The sequence below is a fragment of the Empidonax traillii genome, unplaced genomic scaffold (genome assembly GCF_003031625.1).
Source record: "Empidonax traillii isolate 1590-97213 ecotype Southwest subspecies unplaced genomic scaffold, ASM303162v1 scaffold734:size1267433, whole genome shotgun sequence".
NCBI classification, from domain to species: domain Eukaryota; kingdom Metazoa; phylum Chordata; class Aves; order Passeriformes; family Tyrannidae; genus Empidonax; species Empidonax traillii.
The window spans coordinates 505,541-514,368 of NW_020955927.1; the positions used below are offsets into that span (position 1 = coordinate 505,541).

General features: G+C 45.0%; 1 long non-coding RNA gene across 1 annotated transcript; it reads right to left on the minus strand.

Moving 5' to 3' along the window:
• Positions 1-2,371: 2,371 nt before the first annotated feature.
• LOC114066110 lies at positions 2,372-6,277 on the minus strand. Its single transcript, XR_003573121.1, has 3 exons — positions 6,202-6,277; positions 5,264-5,407; positions 2,372-2,992 (listed from the first exon to the last, which is right to left on the minus strand). It is a non-coding gene; the product is annotated as an uncharacterized LOC114066110 (long non-coding RNA).
• Positions 6,278-8,828: the final 2,551 nt, after the last annotated feature.

Genomic DNA, 8,828 nt, shown 5'->3' on the forward strand with positions numbered 1-8,828 from the left:
CTAATTACCTTGAGGAGACCAGGCTCACCCAGAGCACCCCTGAAACAGCGTCTCACAAGTCTATAGATCTCTCAGCTGAGATACAACGCTCAATCCACAGCACCTGTAGAGATCACACGAGAATCGGGCTCTGTTGTGGATATATTTAATCGGCTCTGCCCGAGAGCCCGCAGAGGGGGCTGTAGTGGTTTCCTCACGGTGCACATGTGAGCAGACACAGAGGAGGAAACACTCTTTACTGTTATGCTTTTTAAAGGTGTTAACTCAGAGGAGAATCCAGGCTCTGCTCAGAGTAGCTGTTATCTTCTATCAAAAGTGGCTGAGAAGCTTTTCAGAACGCACGGTCACATGGAATATGCAAGTCAAGCTCCAGGAGTCCGGAGAGATAAACAGTGGAAAATTCATGAGCCATGAACTGGATTGGTATCCAGTCTTGTCATTTAGCAGATGAAAATATGCCAAATCCCAGAAGCTCTATAGCCAAGAACAGATGTTGGTGTGTGCACTGAGTGGGAAACCTCCCTGTCTAATTACAGCTGGGGTAAAAACAAAGGGAGAACTGAAGAGTTCACTTGATTATAATTTTCTATTCTTGGTACTACCTGATCCCCAAGAACCCCAAGCATCTCACAAACATCAGCTAATTAAAGGCTGTAATTTCCCTTTCAAGATAGGGAAATGCTGTGTTTTAATGGCAAAGCTTGTGCCCGAAGCATCTTAAAAAGATACCATGAGAAACATGAACCAAGTCACGAACAGGTAGAAATGATCCTGTTTCTATCCTGCTTAAAAACAAAACCATCCTCTCTAGTATAAGAAATCCATGCTAGATTTTAGGATGATGTAACACCTGCACTGAAGCTATCAATGATAAAGGAATAAAATTTAAAAAACCCACAAACCACCAGAACCAAGAAAAATCCTTCCCCACATCTTCTCTTATGAAATTCTGATCTTTGAGGCTGAAATATGTTCTGAATCCTTTCTATCTAAGTAACACAAAAATGTTATCCTTAAGAGTTATTTCCGAAAGGTTGGAAGGAGGTCTTAAAATCGAGCTGCAGAAAATACTCCTAGAGAATCACAGCTGTTCAGGCTGGAGACCCAAAAATGACATTTTGATAAAATAGCCCTAAAAAGGAAGTTAGAGTTCGTTGTGCTTTAGCTACTGCCCTAGTTCTGAGGGACTGGCAAGAAGCACTGAAACCCCATGAACAGGAGAGTGGAATTTAACAGGCTCTTAATCACAGAATCAGGTTGGAAGGGACCTCAAAAGATCACCTGATCCAACCTCTCATGGGAGAGGGAGTCTAATGAGATTATCTAACACCTCGTGCCATTGCATCCTGAGAACTTTCAGCAGCAGAGACTCCACCACACCCCTGGGGAGGCTGTTCCAGTGAATGATTGTTCTTGCTATAAAAAATACTCTCCCTACATCCAGATGAAATGAAAGGTATGGTGGGGTGGGGAGACAGTATATGAAGTGCTGCTTCATATATGAACTGAATGTCCTAGGGAAGAGACAAAGATGGCATTTGTGGTCACTTATTAAAGAAAGAAATCAGATAAAACCTCTTATTTTTGTAACTGCAGAAAGTATTGATGACAGCCTGAACTGCTCACGAAGGAAGAAAAGCAAGGCAAAGGTACATTGCAATAGGAGATGCTGGTAAAATGATATAATTTTATCTCTATCTTTAAAAGGTTTTAAAAAATCAAAATACAATCAGGATGCTGAGCGCACAAGCTAATGCAGGAGGAGGCTTTGCTGGCTGCCTTCCTCACTCCTTGTTTTCTTCCCAATTATATTTTATTGTCGTTCGACACGTAAACAACATTCACTTGAATACTCATTGAATTCCAGTGCTCATAAAATACCAAACTGTAAGTAACATTCATCATTCTGCCCTGCCTGGTTGCAAATCATTTATATAGATGTCTGGGTTTTTCCCAGAATTGAATCTGATACATAATCTGAGGCACTTCCCTGCAATAAAGAGTTCTCATAATGCATTAATGGTGACATGGCAAAGCTCAGTAGATCTCCTCATTGCATTGTATGTGTTTATATACATATAAATATATATTTATATACAATTATCCCACAGCAAGGCTCAGCCAGGCATTAGCCTTGCTACAAGTCTAGAATTTCCATCCTCAATATCCAAACAGGACACATCTTGTCCCTAAAAAACAACAAAACAACAACAACAACAACAAAACAAACCAAAAAAACAACTTTTTGAGTGGAAAGGTTGAGAACTTGAGGTAAAAACTCCCTTTTCTTCCTTGCCAAAGGGCGAGGTGAGGTCATGAAAGCTTCCCTGTAATGAGGATCAGAAGCTTCTCTCTCTATTGACACCTGAGATTAAAGACACCAGGTAAGCATAAGAATGCTGCTTACCCAGAATTCCTCCTCAGAAATTAGGAGAACAGCACACTGCAGTGGTAAACTCTGGAGAGGAGCTCTGCTCTTTTCTTTCCTATCCATAAGTGTGTCTTAGGTTCCCAGTTCACATGGAGTGCAACCAAACCCTTGGAAGTCTATTTTGAGCGAGTTATAATGTTTATAATCAAACACACAAGCTGTTAGTACTTAGGCCATATTACCAGGTTGCACATCAGGGCTGCTTTTAAAACAGATTCTAAAACTTATTTATTACAAATAAACAGATTGATGCAAGTGGCTGTTGAGAAGGGAAAGAGCTCTGCACACCTTGAGTGCTTAAGCAAAAAAAGTCCTCTGAAACCAGTAACTCCATGAGAACAAGAGACTTTGCCTTAACTTTGAAATCATGATCTTCAAGCCCTGTGGTGAAAAGTTCCCCTGGACTTCTCCCCTCTCTGGTTTTCCTGCAGGAATGTTGTTGGCCCTGTCACCTGCACAGTGTCAGGACCCTGAGGAGAACAGTTTGCTCCTTTGATGTCAATCTCGTGGCTCTTTGAAGCTGGAGTCTCCTTTTGGAAGGCTGGAGGGGCAATGCTGGATCTGGAAGAACAGGAAAGAAGAGTTGTAGCGAACCCCAACACCAGTGGGAATCAGCAAAGGGGGAAACTCTGGTTGTTAGGACATGCACTTGGGACAGGAATGAAAATCCTGACTAGGGATGCAAAAATCAGGAACTTTCAGATGCGGTTCTGGATTTTATTTCCTGTAAAGTGAGGCATCCTAGAGCTGAGAATCACCTCCAGCTGTTGCCTATTCCATCTGCCTGTCCCAGTGGCCAAGAAATTACACGGGTTTGTATATATGCAAATTGAGATGAAATACGTGTTGAACTTTTCTTGTTTACTAAATGCTCCAGCCATATTCGGTAAATTCAAAGGCCGTTGCCTTCTCTGCCGAGTCACTAGTTATGAAATGTGGGAAGTGGCACAGCTGGAGGTGCCAGTTCCTGCTCAGCTGCCATTAGAGGCTGTATTTTAATTAGTTAGGACACTCATGTCAAAGCAGCCAATGCACAGGCTTTTACAAATTCACTGCGAAGAGCCCTCAAACACGACACACTGATTTGTTCCCTCGGGCAGAAACCGGGGTGGTGCACAGGAACCAGCGAATAAAGCACAGCTCAGGGCCATTCCCACCGCCCGGTTCTCACACCAGAGCAAACCAGAAGCACAGCTCAACCTATTGATCCCAGCAGAAAACCCAGGAGGAAAAATCCATCTGCAGGAGATTCTTTACTGCTTCAAATAGGCAGGCACACCTGCAGGGGAAGACAAAAACCTTCCCAAGTGCTGGAAATGAGTTTATGGGGTGGGATTTGCAGCCTGGTAACAGAGGAAGGCTGAGACATCACGCTGTCACTGAACAGACTTCAGTGCAGCAAGAAAGCAAATTTAGCAATTAGACCTGTCATTTTCCCTTCTTAACTAAGGAAATCACAGCGACTCTTCTTAGAGAAGTAAGAAATCCTCCTTCAGTTTGATTAACAAAGACGTGACCGAAACTTTCCTCCCCAGTGAGCTGATGTTCCTGCGTTATTCACCACCCTTGCAGAGGGACAGCAGGCACGGGCTGCAGAAGCTGAGTGATCCTGCAGACACGATTAACGAAGGGGAGGACTAAATCCCCGCCACATCTGGATTTGCTTCTTCTGGCCACAGATGGTTTGGGTTGCTTTTTTATTCCGAGGATATTCATTAAGGCTAAGCACGGGGTTTAAACACAGCCTTCCTGTTCCAAGGCTCCATTTTTCCGTGGAGAAGTTTCTCCTTCGTCAGGAGCCTGTCCAAGAAGGCATATGTAGCAAATGTAATGGGATTTACTGAGCCATCTTGCACGCTGAACGAGCTGCAAGAGTTCAAAAGGAGATGCACGAAGGAAAGCCGAGGAGTTTGGATTTTTGACGTATTTTCCCCTCTCTGAAGTGACTGTCTTGTCTGCTTTCATTTTCCTTCCGGATAATTTTATAAAAAACCTTAGCACTCCCAGGGTTTGAGCTCCCTGTAAACGGATCCCAAAATGTTCACAAGTTTTTCTGTTCGTTAAGTTTGGCTGTTGAGAACGTTTAAGTCCATCCATCCGAGCCCGGCCTCTGGCACGGGGAAAGCCGCTCAGCAGAGGACGTGATGTGCTAATCTGTCAGCGGGGCGAGGTACCTGCTGATCCCGTAATCCTGTTAGCATCCTGCTCCCCTCTCCACATCAGCTGCACTCACACAAGAATTTGCCCGGACAAAAGAAGGCCGTCACCTCCTGGGCAGCACCAGCACGTCCAGGCAGCAAGAATCTTACCAATTAACAGCCAGTGTGATTGTTTGGGTGATAACATCTGGGCACGGGGTTTCTCACCGTCCTTTAGGACAAACAAATTAACTGGTGTATTATGACTTCTGCACCGATTTTCTCATCCTTGCTGCTCTGTTTACTAACGTGGATAATGATAATCTGCTTTTTTTTCAGCGCGTTACCTGGTTGGGGTTCTCTTCTGCCTCTTTAAATATCCCACAGAAGAAAGAGCAGTGGCCTTGTTTATAAAATAGTGATCTACTTAGAACTGATAAACTTTCTCGAATCGCTAGTAATTCTGTTTTCTTTTCAAAGCAATTTAGGTGTTTATTTGGCTTTTATAGGAAAGCATGATACCTATTTTAAAAACTGCTTGATTTCTGGCAGATCCACCGCTGCAAGCCCAGCTGTTTTGCTGTGCGGTACTGAGCACACTGGCCTGTTTACCACATTAAAAGAGCCCTCAAAAAAGATGGTGTTATTGCTTTTTTTGATGTTGTTTAGCAGAGACCTGTATTCTCCTGGTTACCTGTGCGGTTCAGCTTTGCCAGATTGGTTTTGACCACAGTCGGTTGCACGAATGTCTGTAAGTGAAATGCAACTATTGCTTTTCCTTCCTTTTCTATTCCATAAAAAAGTTAGTATTTCCGTAGGCACTGGAATCCTCATTTGCCTGACAGGAGAGAAAATAACGACGTTCTTCTGTTATCCCAACTTTGAAACATAATGATTAGAAGCATTATGATTGATCACAGGAAAACCCAGTTTGGAAGGGGCTCCTGGAGACCATCTGCTCCAAACTTCTGCTGGAAGCAGGGCCACTGAGCCAGGCTGGCCAGGGCTCTGTCAAGCCAAGCCTTGAATATTTCCAGTGAGGGGAAATTTTACCACTTCCCTGGCAACTTAGTCCACTGTTTAATTGTTCTCGCAGTGTTTTTTTTTTTTTTTTTTTTTTTTTTTTTTTTTTTTTTTTTTTTTTTTTTTTTTTTTTCTTTTTTTCTTTTCTTTTTTTTTTATTTGAACCCAGACAGAACTTCTGCTTGAGGCGAGTTGTTTGTGTGAGCCTTAACGTGTTTTCCCCGATGTGTTTAGATGCACATATTAGCTCTTGCCCATCTGAAGAACCAACAGAAGAACCAGCAGTGGCCTTGTTTTGTTTCTGCTGTCACACTGGGTGTTTCTTTGCACAGAAAGAAAATACTGCCTAGAACTGGGGGGCTGCCAGTGCTCTGTCATTCCCAGAGAATGCAGGAACACAGAAGTGGGCAGCAGGCTGAAATCATAACCCATATGACCTATAACAGCCCATTTTAAAATAAGGGTTTTTTTGAGGAGTGTGTCTGTATAATATAATTGAGCTGTGAAGGTCCCAGCCCCTGGACTCTCATTCTGAGCACACACATCCCCGCTGAGGACTGCAAGCAGTGTGTGCAAACCAAACCTTGCAGTCCTGCCAAAAAAAATTACCTGTTACTTGGCAAGCTGCCCAGAATTAAAATCTTGCAAAATTTTAATCTCTGCTATTTCTGTAGCTATTTAAAACCCTGCCAATAAAATGAAGGGGGGAAAAAAAAAAAAAGAGAGATGATAAAAATGTTTAGATTGTGGGCTAAACACACATAATGGTCTGGCTGCAGTTCCCTTCTCCTTCCCCAAGTATTTGAAAGAATAACAAGAGGAAATTCTAAAAAGAACCAGCAATCTAAACAAAGGTGGTGAGGTCAAACTCTCTCTTGCTCCTCCTTCCTTCTCTTTATCGCTGGTGGCCACTTGGCTGCTGGTCTCAGCTCAAGGCACTGCTTGCATTGTTAGGCCATGGAAAAAAAACCCACAATAAACCACAAAAAAGGTCTGGGGGGAGGGCTCAGCGGTAGCTTGAGCTGTTCCAGAGTTTCACCTTGAGCAAAGTGAAAATGCTCTGAAAACAAGGAAAAACAAACCAGAAAACAAGGAAAAATAAACCAAAGTTCGTGTAGAGTCCTAGAATCCCAGAACAGTTTGGACTGGGAGAGACCTTAAAGCTCATCTCATCCCCAACCCAAGCTGTAACCTCGGGGTGTGTTGCCTCATTCCATATTCCGGGAATGCAGGCAGCCAGCACTCACTGGATCAATGGAGAGTCTTTGTAGGGGAATTTTCCAGTTCAACAAGGGACTGGTTCACTGTAGGGACTGGTATCCAGGGCTGTAACTGAGGTGCTGGTGCGACACAAGAAAAATAAAGGACGCTGAACAATTCCTACCGAGTTTGCTCTCGCACATCTACTTACAGAGGGGTGACAAAGACTGTGCTCCCGACTGACCAGAGGCTGGAGATGCTGACATGGGTGACAGGAATGAGATTTTTCAGTCCACGTTCATATACCCTGCCTGTTGGCCGTGAACGTGGAACGCACCAGCCACCAAAACCACGGGTGCTCAGTCACCCACCCGAACTCTCTGAGGTTATGCAAAACATAACCTCAGCCAAAACTTTCAAGTGGCTGTTCTCTTCCTTTTTTTATTGAGTCGTTTCTTACCAGAAGTGACTTCTTGTTGTCTGGCGCCCTCTCCTGCACATTCGCTTGCGTAGGAAGCTCTGGTGACGGAGAACCCCCTCATTCTCCTCCTCCGGTGAAATCTTTCCGTTCAAAAGTCCCTCCTGCCCCAGCAGACCTCCAGGTTTTTCAGATCCCCAAGTTGTGACCGCTCATTACACTCCAGGGGGCTCCCAGGCAATCTCAGTTTAGCTAATGAAGAGTTACCAGGCAATTAGTTTTCTTTACAATTCAGAGTCATCCCAAGCGTCCTTGACTTAGAATCACAGAATCCCAGCACGGTTTGGTTGGAAGGGGCATTAAAACTCACCTTTTTCTACCCCCTGCCCTGGGCAGGGACACCTTCCACCAGCCCGGGTTGCTCCAAGTCCCGTCCAACCTGGCCTGGGACACTTCCAGGGATCCAGGGGCAGCCACAGCTTCTCTGGGCAACCTGTGCCCCACTCTCACAGGGAAGAATTTCTTCCCAATATCCCATCTAGCCCTGCCCTGCAGCAGTGGGAAGCCATTCCCCCTCGTCCTGCCCTCCAGGCCCTTGTCCCCAGTCCCTCTCCAGCTTTCCTGGAGCCCCTTTAGGCATTGGAAGGGGCTCTCAGGTCTCTTTTTCAGGTGAACTCCCCCAGCTCTCCCAGCCTTTCCTCACAGGAGAGGTGCTCCATCCCTCTGATCATCTCCATGGCCCCATCACACCACCTTCAGCCTTCTTGCTACTCCCTGTAGTGAGGGGGCAATAACTTCGTGCCAGGGATGTCCCTGCCCTGACAGAGGCAACAAAAAGCTGCCAGATTTGGTGTCTCTGCTCCAGCTGGGAATGTCTTGCACAGAAGGCCCATTGTATCTGCAGCACAGGGAGTTCAGAGAGGGGTGACTTGACCCTCTGCCTCTGCCAGCAGATGCTCAGCTCCTCCACTCCAGGTTGTCACAGTCTCCAACAGCAGCTCTGAGACTGAATGTTTGCTCCAGGGATGTGTTCTCTTGCCCTGGTGTGAGAATTAACCCCCCACCTTTATTTGGAAATAAAAATCTATGGTCCCAACTCCCACCAAAGACAGGGCACAAACCCTGAGGAGTTTAGGAATTCCTAGAAGAGGAAGCTCTAAGGGGCTTGCACTTAATCCCCACGTTTCTACATCCTCCTCTCACGGGCTGATTGCCAAACCACTTTCTCTCCTGTTTCCTTCCTCCTCGTTGGCTTTTTTACACTCCGTCAGGCAGTTCACACTGCTTCCTCATCCCCCCTCAGTCTTCCAAGACTTCTCTTCGTCATATTTTCCTGGTTTATCATCAAAAAGCTGCCAGAAACCAAGAAGAGAAATTATGTCTTTGACAACACCACAGGGGATGGTCTGACTTTTGGCCAGTGCTCTGCTGCAACGTTTCTGGTATTTGATCTATATGTTTTAGAAGGCTTTTTGCTTGTATGTTGGGGGTGGGAAGTAGATGCCTGCTCTCAGTAAAAACTCATAGATACTGGCTGTTCATTTTCTGTAGATGCCTTGGAAAAATCCTTCTGGACAGGGTGGCCTGTTTGACTATCCTCTGATCAATGGCTACACAA